This window comes from Ursus americanus, chromosome 9 (genome assembly GCF_024610735.1).
Source record: "Ursus americanus isolate L20-20 chromosome 9, mUrsAme1.1.p, whole genome shotgun sequence".
Classification (NCBI taxonomy): Eukaryota; Metazoa; Chordata; class Mammalia; order Carnivora; family Ursidae; genus Ursus; species Ursus americanus.
Window position 1 is genome coordinate 17,620,000 of NC_142135.1, and position 20,809 is coordinate 17,640,808.

Sequence of the window (20,809 nt, forward strand, 5' to 3'; positions counted from 1 at the left end):
AGAAGAGATATTTAAAATAGAGAGACATAAAAAGATATTTTAAAAATATCCAAATTGAGCTTTTATAGATTAAAACTGCAATGTCTGAAATGAAGAATCCACTGAATGGGATTAACGGCATAGTAGACACTGCAGAAGAAGAGATTAGTGACTTTGAAGGCACAACAGTAAAAACTATATAAAATGAAGCTAATAGAGAAGAAATGTCTGAAAAAAAGTGCTAGGATCAATGAGCTATGGAACTTTAAGAGGCCTAATATATGAGTAATTGGAGTCCTCAAATGAGAGACGATAGGAGAGAGAAATAATTTTTGAAGAAATAATGGCTGAAAATATTCCAATTTTGTTGAAAATAATAAGTGTGTATATCTAAGAAATTCAATGAACACAAATGCCACAAACATGAAGAAAATGATAACATGGCCCATTACAATCAAATTGCTTAAAATCAGTGATAAAAAGAAGTCTAAGATAGCTACAGAAAAAAAAAAGATACATTATATACAAAAAAACAAAAGGAGGACAGCAGGTTGTCACTGGAAACAATGCAAAGGAGAAGATAAAGCAACATTTGCATTAAATGCAAGAGTCAATTGTATACTCAATAATAAAATAATTTTACATATAAAGACAAAAAACAGATTAAAATAAAAAGATGGAAAACAATATGTTAACACTAATCAAAGGAAGCAGAGCAGCTTAGTTAATTTCAAACAAAAAAGATTTCAGAACAATCCTACTATGGAGAAGGAGGGGGCCATTTCATAATGATAAATGGAACCGTTCATAACAATCCTGAATGTTTATGCCTCAAACAACAGAAATTCCAAATATTGAAGGAAAAAGTAGTAGAACTTCAAGAAGACATAGACAAATCCACTATCAGAGTCAGAGATTTCAAGATTACTTCCTCGTTAATTGATAGAAAAGGTACACAGAAAATCAGTAGGATAGAAAAGACTGGAACAATACTATCAACCAACTTAATTGGCACGTACAAACCACTCTACCCAACAACAGTAGGATAATATTTCTTTTGATGTACACACAGAACATTTGCCAAGATAGACTATATTCTGGGCCCCTCCCCCCCAAAATGTAAAGTAATTTAAAAATATGTTATTTCATCACAATAAAACCAAATTAGAAATAACAAAGATATCTGAAAAATCCCCAAACATGGGAAATTAAATAATACACTCCCAAATAATAAGTTATAGACCAAAAAAAAAAAAAAAGATCAAAAAAAGAAATTTTTAAAATTCAGTACTTTGACTCCATGAAATGAAAACACCAAATGTCAAACTGTGCAGGATGCTGCTAAATGAGAATTGGAGATAAATTTGTAGCCTTAAGTATCTATTATTAAGAAAAAATCTTCTCAAATCAATGACTTGACTTCCATTTTAAGAGATTAGAATGAAGAGCAAATAAAATCTAAAGTCAGCAGTAAAGGAAATAATAAAGACTACGGTGGAAATAAGTGAAATAGAAAACAGAAAAACAAGAGCAAATGATAGGAAAAAATCCAAAACCAATCAAAAAGTAAAAATGGGTTCTTTAATGATATCAATTAATTTGATAAATCTCTAGTTAGACAGATCACGTGTAATGGAGCAGACCTATGTTACCAATATTGCAATGACAGATGGGACATCAATACAGATGTTATGTATATAAAAAATATTGATGGACTATTATGTACAACTTTATGCCAATAAATTCACATACTTAGATGAAATGGAAAAATTATTTGAAAGACAATAAATATCAACATTCATAAAAGAAGATGCAGATAACATGTATAGCAATATATTTATTAAAGAAATTGAGTTGTAGTGAGAAAACTTCCCACAAAGAAACCTTCAGATCAAGCTGTTTTGATAGTGAATTTCACCCAGTATTTAAGAAAGAACTAACACAATTTTGCAAAAATTCTTCCATGAACTTGAAGAAATCATTCTATGAGGTCAGCATTCCTCTGATACCAAAACCAGACAAAGAAATTAGAGGAAAAATAAACTACAGATATATCTTCCATGAATATAAATGCAAAAAAGATTCTTTTTAAGATTTATTTATTTTAGAGAGGTTGGTATGAGTGATGTGAGTGGGGGAGGGGCAGTGGGGGAGGGAGGAGGACAAGCAGACTCCATGCTGACCCCAGAGTCCCACTTAGGGCTCTATCTCACAACCCTGAGATCATGACTGGAGCTGAAACCAAGAGTTGGAGGCTTAATCCACTGAGCCATCCAGGTGCCCTTAAATCCAAAAATTTTTAATACAATTTTGCCTAGCTCAAATCAAATCATATAAAAAAAGAATAATAGATCATGATCAAAATAATTTTACTTTAATAATGCAAGAGTGGCTTACTATCTTAATATTTAAACTTCATCAATTGAATTAGCCATATTAACAGACAAAAAAAAAATCATCATCTCAAAAATGTGGAAAAAAATTTGTCAAAATCCAACATCTATTCCCAAAAAGAAAGTCTCATCAACCTAGAAATAGGAGACACATTCCTTAGTCTACTAAAGGCCATTTATGAAAATCATGCAATTCATACCATATTTTAATGGTGAAAAACCCAAATACTTTCCCCTGAACCTCAGGAATGAGATAAGGATACTCAGTCCTATCACTTCTATTTAATATTTGATAGAGGTTTCAGCCAGTACAGTAGGTCAAGAAAAAGAAAGTGACTTGGGTGTCCATATATGCAGAGTAAAAAAGGCTTAAGCCTTTTCCTCCTGAAGATCACCAGCGTGCTTGAACATGTGTGTATGACCTTCGGTCCCCTTTAGAATAAGGGAGATCTTGGCCTCACTCCCAATCATTTTGCTTTCCTTAAAGTAGCTGAGGCAAAGGTAGAGGAGGAGGAAGGAGTCAGGTGGATAGTGGATGAGAGTAGCACCATCCCAGTAAACAAAACACATTTACTTTCTGATTTCTAGTAGCATGGCAACAGTACACCATTTGATATTCAAAGATGCTTTATCCTTTCTCTCCTGTTCAAAAAATAAGAAAATACAAAGAAAATCAAAGTCAGAAAGAACAAATGCCTTTAGGGGGGAAAACGGAATTTATGAAATAGACTGTATTACTGGTGTTAGTATATGGATGTTACTCATATTATTTTCAATCTTATTTAATCTTATCCATCCTATGATGTAGGCATTACTGTCCCCACATTTCATTTCCTAACGTTAATGTCACAGACATCATACAATGAGAGGCATAGGTAGAATTGGAACCCAGGTCTTTTTTACTGCAATTCCCTTGCCTGTTCTCATTCACGAACATCTTGCTATCCATGTCAATGTTCTCAATCAGCTCTCTCTAGCTAGATTTAAGTATGTGTAATTACTGCCTCTGATGTAGCTATTTTAAAGCAGTTTTGAAGTTAAATGAATTAAATAATTTATATTAAGTCATGTATGTGTGGGTTTTCCAATATCCTTCTCTCATCTTTAGCCTGAAATAGAATCCTTGAAGAATAGTACTTTTATATTCCCTTGTTATGGAAGTACTATAATTTCTGTAAATACCCTTGGTCTGTGTTCTGCCTTTAATAGCTTAGGAATACGATGCAGAAGTTATAAATTATACATTGGACATAATAATATTATAGAGCATCCCAGGTGACCTGGTGGCTCAAACACAAGATTAAGTGTCAAGAAACCGGAGTGAAGTATCTCTTGATATTTGATGCTTATTCTCTCTTCTATTTCTTTTCTTTTTTTTCTTTTTCCTTTTCCTTTTTCTTTTGTTTTTTCCTTCCTTTCCTTTCCTTCCTTCCTTCCTTCCTTCCTTCCTTCCTTCCTTCCTTCCTTCCTTCCTTCCTTCCTTCTCAGACAACTTCTTTAACTACCATTTTAGCTGTTTCCATAGCTCCATCCCTTAGCAGATCCACCAGTACAAGCACTGTGAGCTCGGCCTGCTTTTAGCACGAGAAATCTTTCATTTCATTTTCTCTGGGACATTTGCATCTCCATCTTGGGCCTGTCTTTTAAACAGTCCTTGTTCATTGGAATAAATGAGAAGGCAGCAAACATTATACCAGGCATTTAGGAAGATGGTAAACTAAATAAATATTAGGTTTGCTTGTTTCTGTTGCCTTGAAAGGTTTCACTCACAATCTCTTCTGTCACTACATCGTGAGCTAAAGGAGAAAGGAGAAAAATAATTGCATTTAGTGCTGACTTTTCTTTTGCTTCAGATTTTCCATGTATAGGAAGAGATACCAATGTCTTTGAACAAGATAGAAATAATTTCATAGACTAGAATCAGTTGTCCAGCTAACAGACTTAAAAGACATGAATGACTTTATTCAGCGTATATTGAGTACAGAAGCACTATTTATATACTTCATCTCTCGTAGAACTTAACAACTACTCTCTCAGTTTCTACTATCCGAATATAACAAATACAAGAAAAGAGAAAGAGAGACTCAAAGAAAAATCGCTCAAGTGAGTACATGGCAATGCTGAAATTTGAAATTTGGAATTCCAAGTCTGACTCCCCAAACTCTTATTAGTAACAGGACTTTAGGTATGTTGCGTTTAGACTCCAATTCCTCAGCTGAAAGGCATATGCGTGGTGGTCCATTCACTTCCTTCTCCACTACTTACCAGGCTGTTCTGTACTAAACATGTGCTGTGGATAAAATAGTAAGCTAAACCTGGAAATGACACATAGCCTGATAGGATCACAAGGGAATGTTGGGATGACAAAAGAGTAGAGATGGTCAGGGAAGACTTCCCTGAAAATTTTGCTTTGAGCTCACAACCGAGGGAAGTTAATTAAGGGGCAGGGAGACAATGGGCAGGACTCCCTTGGGAAATCTTGACAGAGAAAACAGTGGGAACAGAGGATCAAGGCTTTTTCAAGGGCCCGAGTGTTGTCAGTGGAGCTGGATGGAGCGTAGGGGGTAGATTTCCGTGACAGACTCCTAACCAGTGCGGTGGTTCTGTGGTTTAAAGTCAAAGACAGACAAGGCCAGCCAGCGGAAAGTGCTTTGTAAATTAGAAATCACTATGTTAATGTGAAGATTTGTGGGAGTTTTGCTGGTTTCCTGTTTTAAAAGTCTATAACATTTCCCCCAAAACCATCCTTAAAGTCTTAGCGTAGAGTGCAATCTTTTCATGGCATGAAATTGAGGTTTACAGAGAAGCTTCTGTTTCATCACTGAGAGAGCTGGAGACAATTCCTGACAGAAGTTAGCTTAACTCCTGGGGTGAAACTGTGCTTCAGTGCAGTAAAGAGGCAGCCCCTGGCTCTTTCTGAAGAAGCCACCCTCTGACAGACAGTATGCATTCAGAGTTTGATTAATCTGAATTGTGTGCTTCTTGCCTGAAGAGGGGAAGAGCTAGAGAAACCCAGGCCGTCTCCCAGGACAGAGAATAGAGGAGGATTTTCCTCCCTGCAAAGCAAAGGAAGAAGGGGAGGGAAACCTGTCAGCTGGTGACTGATAGGTTGGTAGCTGGATGGTCCTGTGGCAAAATATAACCAATTCCCGTGTGGGGGTCCTGCCTACCTTCCCTCCGGGTTTACTTCCTAAGGAGGACTGGACCACAGCAGGGGATGGGGTTGGGGCTGGGGACCTAGCTCCTTCCTGATCAAAACTATTTTCTTTAACTCAGGACACCTGGGAACAGTTGCCTACCAAATACATGTTCCACGTGGGTGTGGAAAAGCTCTTACAACGCCTGACTTGATGGCACAGCTGGTCTGGGAGTCTCCTGTCAGGTACTGTTTGAAATGTTTAATGTTGCTTGGAAAGATTGTTATCTCTTGATTAACTGGACTCTCAAAGAAAGGCAGCCCTGGGCCAGGAGACATGTGTCAGCAAGGGGCTATCACCCCCGCTCTGCCGCTGCAGTTCAGTAGTCACCAGGCAGATGGTTTATGGAACACTCAGAACCTCAGGACCCAGATCTGGGAGCTGTTCATCTAGAAAATTCCCTTCCAAGTAGAAACATAAATTCCTTATTTCGATTGTTTAACTGTAAGTTTAAATGAAAATGAAACAAGGTCCTAAAATGATAATAATGAAGTAAGTGAGGTTATGCTTTTGTAATAAAAAAAAAACAACAACAAAACCCAACCACTTCCTAGCAGAGACAACCTGGCTTCTGAAGAGGAGGGTGGGGGAAGCAAAAACAAACATAGACTGGAGCAGAAGCCACAGAACTAGGTTCTAGAATTTGGCCACTGGTAAACCATGTGCTCTTTCAGTCTCTGGTTTGGGGCCTGAGATTGAGTTTCCTCAGTTGAAAAATAATATCCCACCGTGAGGGCAGTATAAAGACAATAGTGCAGACACGTGTCTGTAACAATGGACATTCCATAATTCTTGTCTGCCATCTCGGTTCCTTCACACACCACCTTTCTAATAAGGATGAACACAACCCAGTAGGACTTTTCCCCAGTCACAAAGTCCCATTGTCCTGATGGGGCACAAACATACCCTAATCTAGGGTCCCGTGCTGTGACCCTGTGATGTAGACGTCTCTTCGTACAACAGGACAAGAAGCTGTTCCATCCACCCATAAAGAGTGAAGGTGAGGACATCAGGGAGGAACACAGTTAAGTCCAGGGGTGTGGTGTGGTGAGGTTGACCCCTGGTGTCGCTGGGTCGCTGTACTGCACTACTCCCCCCTGCTCCTCCTCCACCAGCCCCATCGGCACCCATGCCTACCTGCGTTCCGCCTCCCTCCCTGGGTTCCCAACCCACCTCATCCATTTGATCCTCTCTGCATTTTTCTCCCTACCACCTTATATTACCACTACTTCCAAGCCCCTTGTTAGAAAGAGGCAGTCAGGGGCGCGTGGTGGCTCAGTTGGTTAAGTGCTGGACTCCTGATTTCGGCTCAGATCATGATCTCAGCGTCACAGGACTGAGTCCCCAATTGGTCTCTGTGCTACAGGAGAAGCCTGCTTAAGATTCTGTCTCTCCCTCTCCCCCTCTTCACCACATGTAGTCTCTCTCTCTCTCTTAAAAAACAAACAAACAAACAAAAAAAACTGGTGAGATAAGAGAGAGGACCACAGTAGAGAGGGGACCACAGTCATTGTAAGTAACAGTTCGTGGGCCACTAACCCTACTCGGTGCACAGATGTTCTTTGAGTGGCACTTACAGGACAAATACAAGGTCATCGAAACTGGAATTAAGTTGCTGGAATTAGGGGTCATGCAATATAATTTTTAAAGTTTCTGATATCACAAGGTCATTGAAAAGGCTTAATAAAAATAGAGGGGTGCACGAATGACAGAGCTGTACCCATGAAGCTGACAATTTTGCATTTTTGTCATTTATCAGGCTAGACAATCTTCATTCATTCATTCATTCATGCAACAGCCTTATGCAGGTCCTATTCAATGTGTCAAGTCATGTGTTGGCGGTCTTAAGACGAAAGACACTGGCTTTGTTTTAGGGGAGTACAGACATGCTAAGTATTCATCACACGTGCCACTACTCCGTTTGTGCTTCTGGCAGACCTCGTGCGTCATTTCCAACACACTTACCCTCAGAAGCCATCTCAGCAATAGTGCAGCTGATTCCAGTGTTTAGAGTTGGCTTAAATGGTAAACACTTCTGCCTAATGTCACTGCAGAAATATTCAGGAATGTATCACTGTGCTTCTATGCTACATTTAAAGTCTGCTTGATGCCCAGTTTCTGCCAGATGGATATACATACCAAGAAACGATAAGTGTCCCTCTAGTCTTATACTCAGCATTCCAGGTGGCTTTCTGCCTCAGGTGCCCAGCATCTGACATTTCTAGCACTCTTCAAATTGGGAAGCGTGCAAATGATTTGAGGAGTTGCAAGGATATTAAAGAAAAGCTTTCTACTCCTTGTAGGAGGATTGCAATCTCTTTGCACTCCAGCGCGTCTCTGGTGAGAATTTATGGGGTGCTCGCTCTGTGCCACTGCTCTGTTGGACTGAAGATTTTAGTACAATGAGAAACCATTTTTGACCTCAGAGTGGTGGAGGAGACAGATATGAAAATAAATACCAATCACAATAAAGCAAGGATAGAGGGATGTACAAAGCTCTAGGAGAATCCAGGGGAGCATATGATTAATTCCGCCAGGGAGCATCATAAAATGTGTGAAAGGGAGGGACATCTGCACTGGATCATGAAGGGTAAGTGGAGAGCAGGAGGCTGAGAAGATGAAAATGAGCTTTCTAACGAAAGAAAGAATAAGGGAGCCAAATACACTGAGGTTTGGAAAAGCATCATGCAAAACAAGGCTGGTAAAAAAAAGTTTGGGCCCAGATTATGAACAGACTTAAATACCAGGTTCATGGTATTGTAAATGAAAGAGCAAATATTACTCCTGACTTGTTTATTCACATTATTTCCAGTTTGTGTATTTTCTAGGCTGACTAAATGTGCACAAGCCAAGGAACGATTGGTTCCTGCCACTAAATGAGCCAGTTCATCAACATGGGAAATCTTTTATAACATTCCAGAAGGAAAAAGAAGAGAAGGGAGGGAGGAAGTTGAAGAAGGAAGGAAGGAAGGAAGGAAGGGAGGGAGGGAGGGAGGAAGAAGAGGGAAAAAGGGGTGGGGAGAGAGACCAATCATAACTGAAAGAAAAGAAGGAAAAAGAGAAAGAGGGAAATAAAAACTAAGAAATTGTTTGGGTCCACTGCCAAAAAGAGTTAGGAAAGCTGATTTCTTAAGATAAACTGAAGTAAAACAAAATATGCTCCATATGCTGAAACTGTATACTTAGTTTGAGATAAACAAAAACATGTTTGGAGAATAGCTGCCATAATTAAAAAGAAATTAAAAGAAAGAAAGAAAAACCATCTGGGGATAGATACATATTTAAACACACGCATACACACACACACAGGCAAAAACAGTGATTTCAAAACTTGAAGTGTGTGTGTGTGTGTGTGTGTGTGTGTGTGTGTGTGTGTGCGTGTGTTTTAATTTAAGTAAACTCTCTCGTTGCAAAAGGGCATTGCAACAGTCTTTACCCAGAGCACCTCGTGTTCCATGCTGGCTGCACAGGGCTACTCAGCGTTGCTCAAACGTCAAAAGATCTTTCCAAATCCTGTCCTTTGCTTCTGCTTTCTTCTCCGCTGGGGATGCCCATCCTCCCCTTTCCCTCTGGACAACCCCAACTTACCCCTGAGCACCCAAATGAAATGTCACCTACTCCCAGTGGTGTGCCAGACCCACGGCGGAGTTGAAAATGGCCTGTTCACCTGTGAGCGTTGTGCGTCTGTGTCAGTGTGCTGGGGCTGCTATAGCAGAGCTCCACTAACGGGCGGCTTTAAACAATAGTCTATCCTCTCATAGTTCTGGAAGCTACAAGTCCAAAATCAGACAGCTAAAATCAGGTTTAGTTCTTTCTTAGGGTTCTAAGGGAGACTCTGTTCCATACATTTTTCCTAGGTTCTAATGGTGGCTGGCAATCCTTGGTGTTCTTTGGGCCGTGAATGCGTCACTGCAGTCTCTCCTCCAGCTTCACATGGTGCTCTCTCTCCCTGTGTCTCAGTGTCTTCACATGGCCATCTTCTTAGAAGGGCGCATCCTGTGGGACTAGGGCCCCACCCTACTCCAGTTGGACCTCATGTTAACTTAACAAGTCACATCAACAACCACCTCATTTCCAAACAAAGTCACTTTCTGCGGTACAGGGAGTTGGGACTTCAATATCTTTTTAGGGACACAATTCAATCCATAACAACATGCGTCTAATGTAGACTGGTTTCACTGAAGGAGTCGGGCGTATGCAGGTCTGTGTCCCCGATCCCCAGAGAAGTTGATGAGAATCTCCATTTCAGAGACTACACAGGTACTTTTAACCTAGTGTATCCAAGGCTGGGCATAATAAATGTAGTAAATGTCTTCAAATTGAATTAAATATGGAAAGTTATGGACAGAGGGGTCCTGATTAAAGCTAAAAGGAGGTTAGGAGGCAATCAAGTCTACACTTGAGGGGAAATGTGGAGCACATGGTGACCCTCTTGGTCATGACAGTTTCCAGGCAGGGATTTCTTCCGCTATAGTGGGCAAGGTGGTAGAGGAGACTCCTTGCCTAGAATAGCCTGATGGGGTGAGCATCTGAGAATAAAAGACCCATGTTTGAATGTAGTTCTGTCTAGGTAGCTATATGGTGTTGAGATTGTCACTGGTCCTCTGTTCACTTCAGTTTATCCTCAAAAGATGAGAATTAAACAAGGGGAGTAATTTTAAAACCTAAAGAGGCATAAGAACTGTGTTTTCAAATAAAATCTTGCCCAAAGCCCCAATTTAAATAACAGATCTCTATGAGTCTGTCAGAGATCTGTGAAGAAAGTAAGCCTGCAGTGCCACTGACTCAGTCATCCCCAAGGATTCTTCACCGAAAGTTCTAAAGAATTCTGGAAACATAGATTTAAGACCACTTTACAGATGAAAGTCCAGATTTGGTATGTAGTCATAGACATAGAGGGTCATAGAGGAAGGTGGGGGAGAAGAAGAAGAAGGAGAAAGAGGAGAAGGAGAAAGAAGGAAGAAGAAAGAAGGGGAAGAGGAAGAGGAAGAAGAAGGGGAAGAGGAAGAAGAAGGAGGAGGAGAAGAAGAAGAGGAAGAAGGCCAGGGGAGGAGGATGAGGAGGAGGGGGAGGAGGAGGAGGGGGAAGAGGAGGAGGGGAGGAGGAGGAGGAGAGGAGAAGGAGGATGAGGAGGGGAAAGAGGAAGGGGAAGAGAAGGAGATGGAGTGGAAGGAGGGGGAGGGGAAGCAGAGGGGGAGGGGAGGGATGAAAAACCTGTTAGAAAATAAAAGTGGCTAGGGAGGAGATGGCAAAGAGGGATAAAGATCTTAGACAAATCTTTCTGTGGCCGTAGACTAGGTATTTCAAAGTGGTCTCCCAATTTTATCTTTGCCATCATGTAGTCAATTCTACAGTCAGTTGGCCATTTTTACAAGGACATTGTTGGTTTTAACCATATCATAACTATATGATCACAAAGGTACTGGAGTCTGAAGGCAAGCCAGAGAATGTGGAAGTCTCCATGCAAATTTCAACTAATGAATCAGAAGGCTTGTCATACTTGAGTTAGCAATATCTAAAAAACCACTTTATCATAAGTACTGTTTAGTGTATTTTGCTCCAACGTCATGAGCTGGTTATATTTTCCAGGACACACATTTTGTTGCAGGCGTCTGTTCTTGGTGAACATTGATCCTTCCTTCTGACATGCCCATCCCCACCTTCACCCCCTATTCTTCCTTCCAAATGTAACTTAAACTTAACATTCTCCAGGAAACCTCTGAACACCCAGGTCCAGTCAACCTTACTCTCCTCCAAGTGCCTCTGTACTTCCTCTGTATGTTGTATGAAATGATACAGTCATACTATCGCACTGAACTGTAAGCTATTTATTCAACTGCTGCTTATTTTCAAATAATGAGTTATTTTGAGCTCTTTATTTGTGTCTTTACTCCCCAGTACTTGTTCACCATGCCTGGCCCATGATAGGTACTATAAATGTTTGCTGAATTAACTACTGAATGGGTGAGTTTATTTCAAACTGTTTTGAAGTTTTCAGCAAAAGCATCAAGGTGAGAGTAGGTATAATTTGAATGTCAGTATTCTATTTAACTTGTAGAAGAGAAATGGAATACTGTAGTCAAATCTCTGGTGGCCTTGTATTCCTGATTCAACCCAGTCATGAAGAGGGAACACACAAAATGGACATTTTTTTTTTTCAAACATCTTGGAAATTAGCCCAAGAGCCAAATGTTTTATTTTAATGGTATGTTTCTTCGCTCATACCACAACTAGTAAACATTTCAGATCACACATACACACAATGTTTGTTTGTATTTACTATAATTCTCTATGCAACTCCAGATGCTTGGACCATTTAGGCATCTAATACATGTTTGATGAATTAAGGAATAAATGAAAGAGCACTTGAATAAAATGAGCTAAGATTCTGACATCCATTAGCAAGCTGTTACCAGTTTTCATCTGCCTAGTTTGAATGGAGTCCATCCATTTGGAGAGAGGGAATGGAAAAATGTGCTACAAATAACCGATCTGTTCAGTGATTTTGAATCAATACTTAAAATATCACCTGTGAAGCATTTGGTACCAGGAGGACTCCAGGTCTGTACCAACATTGCTATGTGAGATTAACTTTTTGGCCAATAAGATTGAGCTTGGTCCCTCCGACATTAATATAATATATTCTGACTTCACGATACACAGACCTGAGTTTCTTCAGCTCCAGTGTCGTCCAGTGAGACTCTGACATGATTATACATGAGGCGGGATGTACAATACGCGCACAGCCCAGGCAGGCTTTACTTCGTTGTCTTCGATAGGTAGACGTCATCTCAAAGTCTTAACTTAAAGAAATAAATTCTTGTCTGGTTAATTTTCCGAGAAAGCTGTTGGGGGCGGGGGAATCATCCTCCGTGCCTCAGGCAATGTGCCTCTGGCTCCATACTTCTCTCCCACTCTGTATTCAAAAGTCTGCAAGTAGTGGAGGACTTCTTAGAAGAAAGCTTCTTTCAGCATTCTTTGAAAGTGGAGCATGTCTCTTGGTGTAGGAGTGGTAAAGGCTCTCACTCAGCACCTCAAGTAATTTATCAAATGTTTCTTCCAACTGTATACCATACTCCCCTTCCCCCCGCACCCCCCCCCCCCCCCCCGCCAAGAGAATGCTGGCAAATTAAGTGTTCTCCACTTCTTCCACTCCCCACTCTCTTCCTAAATCATTTCCCTGATCAGTGTCAGGGTGACATGCCATCTCTGAGTGTGTATTTGAACAGCAGCTTAGAACTCATGGTGTTTTCGTCTGCATTATCTTAAGAGAAGCTCATAAGTCTTAGAAGGGCTGGTCGGACTGATTTCTGTTCATTCTTCAGCTAGGGAGATTGAGGCTTAGAACTTTCCAGATTTAGGAAAGGATCAGGGTGCCTGGGTGGCTTAGATGGTTCAGAGTCTGCCTTCAGCTCAGGTCATGATCTCCGGGTCCTGGGATCCAGCCCTATGTCTGGCTCCCAACTCAGCGGGGAGTCTGCTTCTCTCTCTCCTTCTGCCTCTCCCTGTTTGTGCTCTCTCTGTCTCACTCTCTCTCGAATAAATGAAATATTAAAAAAAATTTTTTTTAGGAAAGACTAGATAATGAAAATGGGGGGCATTGTGCCTTGAACCTGTTTGATTTCTAGATCAAGGCTAATTGATTGCACCCCAGTGCTCTAATGAGCATTTAAGAAACAGTTTTGCTGGCTTGTGCATTCTTTCCTTCAGCATATTTACAGAGCATCTATTATTTGCAGGTATTGTCCCTGGTGTTGGTGTTACAATAGTAACAAGTCATAGTCCTTTCCCTCATTGAGTTTATAGCAGGGAAGAAAAAGAGGGAATTGTAATACTCACTAACTCTGAAAAGCAAGCAAACAAACATATTCACTAATTGGAAGGAATCATCTTGACTTTTGCCACTGCTAGGATAATCAAGCAAAGATGACCTTCATCTATGACCTGCAGTTTGCTACTAAGTTGCATTTTGTTTTGTTTTGTTTTTTTCTGTTATAATTCACTGACCAACTGGAGAAAATGTAACACATTAGCTGTAACCTCACTGGACTGCCATCAAGTACAAATTAACCACATACTAAATAAGTGTCAGGGCCTGGAAGTAAATCATTTTACAAGAAAAGTTTGGCTTTTCTGCCTGGAAACTTTCATTTTTATAGGACTTTCAATAACAGAAGAACAAGATGCTGCTGGAGTACCAAAAGTAAGGAAATTTGGATGCTTACCCTAAATTGCACCTGGAATGACTTTTTCAAAGCAGCTACTGATAAAAGAAGTTTCAGTCATGCCTGCTTGATCACCATTGCGTGGAGTTTCCTACACCTTCCATTTCAACAGCTCTGGTTGCTCTCCTGTTGGTAATTCTGAAACCAGTGCAGAAACTACTTGCAATCATTGTAAATATGCAGGGGCAGAAGGGAATGGTGGTAAGCACTTCCTCCGAAGGAGAAGGAACTATTTAATGAGAGGGTAAGGAAGGGGGGAAAAAAGGAAAGTTATTCTTTGGGTTGAGTAGTTGTGGATTGCTACTTGCAGTGTTTTATTTTAACCCCCCGCCCCCCGCCCCAGAAGTGAGTCCAACGCAGGAAGGAGCAAGCTACTCTTACTGACAAAAGGACATGTCAGACTTTTGTCAGAACTGGAATATGAAGCATGAATGGAAGAATTTTATGCTGAGAACGACGCCCAAGAGCAGACTGTTAAACAAGTGGATTATCATCTCACTGAACACAGTAAAGCTATCCCAGGGGTCTCTGAAATGTGTTGGATTACTCAAGTGGTTGATTCTTCAGAGATAAATGCCTCTGTGATGCCAGTTTTAGGGTCTGTGCTGCCAAAGTGAGCACTGCCTTTGTGATTCCAAATGGACAAGCGTCCATCTTCACTGGGCTTTTGAATAGTGTAGCTGACATTCATCAGCTTGCCTTGCTTCTGGGCCAAGAACTAGCACATGCCGTACCTGGGCGCGCGGCAGAAGAGGCTAGCTTTGTTGATTCACTGGACTTCTTAGGTCTGAGTTTTCTCACAGTGATTTGGGCCATCTGTTCTAGAGATAGCTTGGCACTTTGGGGACCGTAGTGACAGTCTCAGTTGCAGGAGTGTATGTTTGATGGACCATACAGTAGAACACTGGAGGCAAAGCCGACAATATTGGACTCCAGCTTGCTGCCAAGGTCTGTGTGGGTCTAAGAGCCAGTTCAGTGTTTGGGCGGTGGATGGGATTTGCAGAGAGCTTCCACGGTCATTCCAAGTGTCCAGAATGGTTATCCACACACTTCTCATAGAAATGAAGCTGGATACGTGAATAATTTCCTTTCTCGGGCTCTCAAAATTAGATCTGTAATTGCCCATTACCTTCTGGACCAGACCCGATTACTGTTCGAACTCAGAGTGAACCATTTTCTCGAAGAATCAGAGAAAGAAGACCTAAATATCACCGTTAAAAAACAGAAAATGGATACCCTTCCCATTGAAAAATAGGAGTAAATACTGTTAACATATATAGTTGAGAAAATGACTGGAAGTGGAATTAAAATTTTTGAGATGCAGGAATTATGAGGAATGCAGCAATCTATCGTTTTTATGTTACTCAAAAAAAAAAAAAAAAAGATGTTTGAGGGGCGCCTGGGTGGCTCAGTTGGTTGAGCCTCTGCCTTTGTCTCAGGTCATGATCCCAGGGTCCTGCGATCGAGCCCTGCGTCAGGCTCCCTGCTCAGCGGAGAGCCTGCTTCTCCCTCTCCCTCTGCCTACCGCTCTGCCTACTTGTGCTCTCTCTCTCTATCAAATAAATAAATCTTTAAAAAAAAATGTTTGAAATGAAAACAAAAATGGATATTTGAGGGTCAAATCACGTGTATTGACATTATCTAAATTCTTCTACTATCTTTCATGAAACATTGGTTATTCTCTTTTAAAATGTCTTCAACAAGGAAAATGTCACTGAATAAATGTATATTACACATTTTTTAAAAACCACTAATTGCATCCCTACTGTGTGCAAGTGATTACTCTAAGGCTGTGGGAATAAGTAAAACAGAAAGCCATCCATTCTTGCAGAAATCAAGAATGTTACTCAGTGGCTGTGAAAAATAGAACAGCTCAGCTGTTAGCCACCATGAGGAGTATGCCATAGGCCTGCCACATGCATGGAGGAAAAGCTAAAGATACCTTGGGGTATTGGCTTGATATTTAAGAAAACATTTAAGATTAAATCTTTTAATCAATTATCAGACCACCTCATTGAAACCATACTACTTCAAGAGACCATATTTATCATTTAATTGGAGTTCTTACCAGAACCTGTTTTTCCTTATGTCTATTGTTTGCCAAATTCCTTTTGCATGACTTTTCAATGGATGGTAGCTATTCTCTCTTAATGTGCCCAGAGGGGGAAATATCATTCCTACACCTTTTCTTTATGTATATATATTTTTTCTATGTGCAGGAGTAACGTGTTTATTTTAGAAATTCTGGATAATATAATAAAAAAGTGAGAATTTGTATTTAAAATAGTCTTCCACGGTAACTGGCCCATTATCTGGTCTACGATTCAAGGGATCTCAGCTTTACAAGAAGCTAAATAAAGTCTCCTTCTGGCAAGCCAGGAGCATAGACAAGCTAGGGGATCTCAGAATTTAAAAAAAAAAAAAAAGGTGTTTCTGCAGTGATAGGCAGGCCAGACCAAACCCAGAGACGTAAACAATATTTATTGGTTCTTGCTATCTATAACAAGCTAATAAAGGCAATTAGATATTTCTGGCACACAAAAGTTGAAATTATAACCCCCGAGGATATACAAAATCTCCACATAAAGGTTTTTTTTTCCTTGAAGTCTTAATATAATTTAGGACTGTTTTATTAACCACACATTAAGAAGTTCTTTGTGTATTAATCAGCAGCTCTTATTGTTCTCATGTAAATAAAACAGGCAAATAAAACACCAAATGAATCATACTGATTCAGAAGATTGTTAATTTAAGAAATGCTGTCAAATCCTTCCCTTAAGGCAAGAACGTGAACACAAGTGAAACCAATATCTTGCTCTGCCCTCATTAGGAGTCAGGATAACCTTACATACTATGTGACAGAGTGAGAAGGAAACCCTTACATTCCGGATCAAACCAAAACAAAGTAAAGCAAACAAAATAAGCACACAGAGAAGTGTCACTCTGTCCATCACTAGTCCTCACATAAATGCAACCTTGAGCCCTTTCCTATAAATTTCTCTCTCCCTAATGAAAATCACTTTGTCCATTGCAAAGATGACAATTATGCAAAAATAATTGCTGTTTTTTTCTCCATAAGAATAAAATCTATAGTCTTTGTAAGCCATATAAGATCCTTTTTTTCCTTTAAATTTTATCTGTATTCAAAGTGTCTGGCATTTTTCATGTTGCAATCACAAAATTAAAACCAGTTTTTAGAAGTGGAAAAGTAGTCAAATATTATGAACCAAAAAAAGTGTCTGGCATAGGCCCCCAAGTCGTTTATCCACCTGACATGTGTTTGTTGAGCACCTTCTCTGTACCAGGCTCTAGGGGGTGAATCTGTAAACAAAAAGTAAACATAGCATGAGGCAGTCCAAGGAGATAAAGATGAAGCATGGTGGCTTTTCAAAACAGAAGGTTAGGAAACATCTCAGATAAAGTGAATTCTAAACAGAGATGTAAATAAAATGAGAAAGACGAGCAGAAATGTAGGGAGGAGATGTCTGGGATAGTGAAGTGAATATCCAGATCCCTGAGGACTTTGCCATGTTGAAGGAACAGTATGGAGACCAGCATGGCCAGACGAGAATGAGCTCAAATTGGCCTAACTTGACATGAGGCCAGACATGCAAGAAGGGCCAGATCACACAGAGCTCTGAAGGTCATGGACATGATTTTAGATTTCTTCAACTATAACAGGAAGCCATTGGTACTAAACAAATATTTGTAATTTGCAGGGGGGAGTCTTAGTGTTAATCATTTTTAATGATCATCTCATCAAGATTTCTCAACCTTGGCACTACTGACAGTTTAAGGTGGATTATTCTTTGTTGTGGGGATTGTCCTAGGCATTGTAGGATGGTTAGCAGCATCTCTGGTCTCTATCTTCTCCGCTCCTGTAACACAGTCCCTCCAGTGGTGGCAGACAAAACTGTCTTCAGACAATGACAAATATCCACTTGCCCCCCCCCCCCGTGAGAACCACTGGTGTAAACCAACCCATTTTGCAGAGTTAGCAGCTGAGGTTAAATTACTTACCTAAGGTAAACAAAGCCAGTTCTAGCATTAGAAGTAGAACAAATGGGGCTTCTGGGTGGCACAGTCTGTTAAGCGTCCAACTCTTGGTTTCGGCTCAGGTCATGATCTCAGGGTTGTGGGACTGAGCCCCATGATGGACTCTGGACTCAGTGTGGAGTCTGCTTGTCTCTATCCTTCTGCCCCTCTTCCCCCTCCCCGGAATAAGTAAATAAATCTTTTTTAAAAAAAAATAAATCTTTAAAAAAAAGAAGTAGAACTGATAAAATAATGTACAGACAAATAATAAAATAATAAAATGATTTACCCACCCATGTTTTTGCACACACAGAAAGTCCTTTATCTAGTGTTTTCAACTACCCTGTGAAGGTATTCCCCTTATTCCCATTACAGATAAATAACTTACCCATTAAAAAGATGAAGTGATTTGAAATCATCTTGAGACTCAAACTCCAACCTCCAAATCTCTGTCTACTTCAGTAATAAACCATCCACTTGAGATGCATATGAGATGACAATAACTTGAACTAATCACAAACCAGAAGCTTCCTTGAACTTTTCAGCAGGATGACACTCAAGAGCAATTCGAGGAATATGGAGACAGGAATGCTTGACCTTCCAAACCCACTTTAACTAGAAAGGAGAATTTTCAAAAATTTGAAAGTTAAGGTAAATTCTCATTTCCATTTTTTAACCTAACAAGAGTATACAATATCTAACTCTTGGGTTAGGCCACACACCTGGGCTCCTGCGTGGTTTTGAAGGGGATTGTCAAAACCCTCCTTGAAAGGAAGTGCACTGACTCTGGGCTCTTCTGTAAGGGAAGAAGACATTCTACTTGCTTCCAATTCACCAGATAGTTTGTTACTTCAACAACCAATGGATCTTTGGGAAGATCTGGTAGAAAGGTATCAAGTCAAAATAATTTGTGGACTGGGGGTTTAGAGTTCATAAGACTGTGATTTTGCCATCTCTCCTCCAAGAGACCAGTGTGTTCCGGAAGCTGAGGGAAGCATCTCTGCATCTCTGTTTACAGTGCAGGATTGAGTCCAGATGGAGCCATTCCTAAGTAATGTAGAAGGCTGGCACGGAGAGGGGAGAGCAGAAGGAGTACGAGAATAGCATGAAGATAGTAGGAGAGAAGGCTGGGCCGGAACTGTTGGTGCCCTCCTCATATCACCTCAAATTTACTTCTAAGCACAGAAAGCTACTCACTGCAAACCACTGTGACTCAGACCAAGGGCTTCTTTGATGGCTATAAGATACTTGACCCATGCACAAAACAAGCCACACGTGCCAGAGCTAGTGCTTTTCTCCAGTGATGACAAAGTAATTAGTTAGTTAATGCCCCAGCTTGCTGAGGCCTTGGTAAACTCTGAAGTATATTCTATATGCACTTCCCAAGTGTCCTCGCAGGATTGAATTCCAATTGTCCACAATGATAAATGACTGCATAACTCACCTTATTGTGGTTTCTTCCCCTTCCCTATTTACAGCCATATTCCTGTGAATGAGTTTCCTGGGATCTCTTACCAAGTCAGCTGTTTGCACTACTATCCTTGCCTCAGAATCTTCTTTTGGTGGAATTCAAATTAAGATGGAAGGTTACTCCTCTCATCACTGCCAAGCTAAAAGCCATGCTTTAAGGCTCAACTTACATGGTTTTTCAAAGCAAGCCTAAAATTGTGAACCCCCGTGCCTTTGCAAACTCTATTCCTTCTGCCTTGCTTTTTCTTCCCCATTTTCATCCAACTAGAGGCATCATCTTTTAGATTCCAACCCAAGCATCACCTACTCCTTTAAACTTTTTCTGCCCCTTCCTGGGCAGTGTTACTGCTTCCTCCTTTCTCCTTGCTTTCAAAAGAGAAAACACATGCACATATGCATACAAACAAAGTTAAGTGATGAGTAGAATTATCATATGAGATTAATGACATAATTGAAAGTACTCTTTTTTTCTGTTGTCACTCCAGGAAAATACTTGTTCCTTTTAAATACATAGAGAAGCTAAGAGAAATGGACATCTACCATTTTCTCTGTGCTCTCTCTTTTTATGGTTCCCAGATATTTTCCGAAATCATTATTCCTGGTACTGGTTACATTTTTAACACGGCTTTGACTAAATTTCATGAATGGTTTGCAAATTCCTCTCGATGGACAACACATCACAAAGATCAAAGGCACATGTATAAGCACCAATAGGAAATGAAGGGAAAACATGGTAATGGAGGTTGCTGCTTACCTGTAGTTTTCCTCGGGAGGCGTGTTTAGGATGAGCTGAGCGAGAGCAATGAATAGATTCAGGATTAAGGCTTGGTTTCTAGCTTTTTATTGTGACATGTATCAGTTAGTTGGGAAAATAAGTACACATCTCTCTAAGACCTTAACGGGGGCAAACTATAATACTAGTGTTATTAAAGAGTCCATAAGCATTACTTATATAAATAGATTTGTATATTTAATAATAGCATCCATCCACTCCAGATTTGGGTCCTAAATGAGCCACCATGGGAAAGCCACATTCCGAATTCATTAGCCTGGTCTTTAAGATATTACTCCAGTTTTCACTTATTTATAGTTCTAAGTTATAAGAATTATGCACGAATGCTAGTCTTAAATCTTAGAGCTATATTTAGAAGATTTTGTCAGGGCAATGACATAGTATGCTAACGCCTTAATTCCCACTGCCGTAAAGCTCACCTGCTAAAGATAGTGAATTTGCTGGGAATTCGGGAGAATGACATCTCTGAATTCCATAAAACACAAGCTTGCAACAGTTATATACAAGGGTTAACTGCAGATTCATGTGTGATGGAGAGGTAGAGCAGCCGTCCTCTCTGTTCCCAAGGTCGTGGTGAATTTGGGCTGCTTGTCTGCCCTCTCCATGTTGGCCAAGTGGCTCTGTGACAATGCCGATACAGAGCAGTCCATGGACCAACCCTCACTCACTTCCCTGGTGATGTATGCGAGACATTTTAATGGTTGTTTCAACTCAGCT

The 20,809-nt window shown here is 40.3% G+C and overlaps 1 long non-coding RNA gene and 1 pseudogene across 1 annotated transcript in view; both read left to right on the forward strand.

Moving 5' to 3' along the window:
• LOC148109425 (uncharacterized) overlaps nt 1-20,809 on the forward strand; it is a 229,174-nt gene that overhangs the window by 162,887 nt on the left and 45,478 nt on the right. The window contains exon 4 of the long non-coding RNA XR_015725627.1: nt 5,649-5,754. This is a non-coding gene — a long non-coding RNA (uncharacterized LOC148109425). The remainder of the gene's footprint in view (nt 1-5,648; nt 5,755-20,809) is intronic.
• LOC123797960 (metalloendopeptidase OMA1, mitochondrial pseudogene) lies at nt 13,496-15,127 on the forward strand (annotated as a pseudogene).